This window comes from Sinocyclocheilus grahami, unplaced genomic scaffold, assembly GCF_001515645.1.
Source record: "Sinocyclocheilus grahami isolate Dianchi unplaced genomic scaffold, SAMN03320097.WGS_v1.1 scaffold1417.1, whole genome shotgun sequence".
NCBI lineage: Eukaryota > Metazoa > Chordata > Actinopteri > Cypriniformes > Cyprinidae > Sinocyclocheilus > Sinocyclocheilus grahami.
Window position 1 is genome coordinate 18921 of NW_015506596.1, and position 2437 is coordinate 21357.

The following is a 2437-nucleotide window of genomic DNA, read 5'->3' on the forward strand; positions in this document are numbered from 1 at the left end:
AAGCCAGGAAATTTCAGTTTTGACAATATGGGACCTTTAAATCAGCGTAGGCTCTGCAACTGCGCAGGTTGTGCACTATTCCATTACGGGCAGCACTGATTCTGTGCACATCTTCGTCATTACGCTAAACATGGAGAATTTGGAACAATGGTGTTTTGAATTACGTGATAAAAAGCAGTTTTAAACGTTTTATAAAATACATAACCTAAATGTGCAAAACTTTACGTTTTATTAACAAATTATATGTAATATATAATTATTTAACTTACACTGGAAAGTTTTCCGCGACATCTCGCGAGGTCTGGCCAAAAAATCTCACGATTTATATCCAGAACATGATGCATGATAGGATACGCTTAGCCTCGAAAACCGCTCTGAAGCGGTATTCAAGATAGTGTGGGTTTAGTGTGCATCAAGGGCACTGCACTTGGGCAATTTAAAACATGGGACAGTCTTGCGCACTTACTTCCTGACACGTGCACGTGCTCTCAAGTGGCCAAGATCGCAAGTGTGGGTATTTGGACAGAGATAGTGTGTGTGTGCTATTCTAATAGTCCTACTAATATGAGGCAACTGTGAACTGGTAATGAGTGCTGATGAGTCCGGGCAAAAGATTATGGGAAATGGAGTCCTGAGTGAATAGCAAGGTTCAGAATGGAGTGCCCTCTAGGGCTCATGGGCACTCCAGCTGGAGATCATGACACTTTATATATTTTTTTTGTTTCTGATAATTTTTGTTTCTTTTAATTTTGTTTAGCCTGTCAAGGCACCTTTTAAGAGCTTATATTTAGTTGTGGGTATCAAAAGAGTGATGGAGAACTATGTGTTTTTACTGAACACTTATTTCCATATGTGAATGAAGAGCAAACAAATGTCCAAATGGAAATAAATCTCTGTCGAATATTTTGCATCAGAGAAAAGGTTTTGCATGAAAAGTAATGTATAAATATAAATATACAAATATGTGTGTTGGGATCATTCACTCTGCCTGTTGCTGCAGGTATCTGCTGGGATTTTGTCATGAGTTTTGTCTCACATTTTAATGCTTAAGCTCTTGTTTATTTAATTGTTTGTGGAAAGAACATATAGAATAACAACAGTTTCAGGTTCCATACATACTTTAAATCCATCACCAATGGATAGGCTGTTTCAGTTGCTTTTTTTCTCAGGTGAGTATTTTTTAACAATGTTTTAGTAAATATGTCTTTAAACACTTTTGAAAAATAAAATAGAATCCCAGATTTGTGCTTTGACACTATTCATTCTCACAGGTCACTGGGACTAGTTTTTGCTCTAAAAATACATAAACATGATCAAGTGGCTGAAATTAAAATATGTAACCAAAAGTAAATTTCTGAAGCTGTAATTCACAATAACTTCAGTGAAAATCTAAAAATATCACTTATTGGTAGCATATAAAAGTATTTTTACTTATAGTCAGCTAGTTGTTCCAGTGACTCACCATTAAGTGGATTATTTCCCTTTTTGAGAGTTGCACCAGAAGCTTTCAGGAAATGCATTCATCCTTGTATGCTTTTATCTTTGGTGACGATGTATGTACAAAATGTGCATCTCTTGTTTGGGAGTTAGCCATATGGGGGCTGCGCTGAGGGACATGACCACCCTTGCTGCAAACTCCTGAGTAAAATAATAATCCTTGAACAGCATGTCAGAATGTTTTCTACTGTGCTCCACATATAGTATAATTCCATTCACGAGTTCACACTTACATATAATAAACAGAGTAAAGGTTATGCGTATTTGGCGTGCTGTCCGAGGGGAGGGCTCCGAGCTCAGAATTTGGCCCAAACCCGCAGTACCCCCCAAAAAGCAACAGAGCAAAGGACAGCCACCCGACTGATGGATGATGGATGAGGAACAGTATGATTTGGGGCGCTCGATCGGGAAGCCCCCACTGCTTCTTGATGGGAGTAGCTCGCGGCATTAAACCGGTGAGCCCTACCGACCGATAGAGGAGGAGCAGCGTGTTTTGAGCTGTCAGACCGGGGACCCTTACTGCCTCCAACGGGAGCAGCTTGCAGCGCTGGGAAGATGGGCCTCACTAGCCGATGGACGAGGAGCGATGTGATTTGGGAAGCCTGATCAGGAGGGCTCACACCACACTCTTGACGGGAGCAGCTCTCAGCATCAGACAGGTGAGCCCTACTGGACAATAACGGAGTGGACGGGGCTCGAATCGCCTGAGCGGGAAGGTCCATGAAGCTTTGACGGGAGCAGCTCCCGGCGTCAGATGAGTAGACTTTACTGACCGATGGATGGGTTGAACTAAATTTTAAGTGCCCAGCTGGGAGAGCTTCGCAGCATCCGACGGGAGTTCAATACTCACGGCGTCGGATGGTTAAGTCTCGCCGGTAGATGGACATAAAAGGCAAGGTTTGCTTGACCGGGAGGCTCTCGCAGCATCTGATGGGTAAGC

At 42.2% G+C, this 2437-nt stretch overlaps 1 long non-coding RNA gene across 1 annotated transcript in view; it reads right to left on the reverse strand.

Annotated features, from left to right (window-relative positions):
* LOC107570117 (uncharacterized) overlaps positions 1-289 on the reverse strand; it is a 5695-nt gene extending 5406 nt beyond the window's left edge. The window contains exon 1 of the long non-coding RNA XR_001606990.1: positions 270-289. This is a non-coding gene — a long non-coding RNA (uncharacterized lncRNA). The remainder of the gene's footprint in view (positions 1-269) is intronic.
* Positions 290-2437: the final 2148 nt, after the last annotated feature.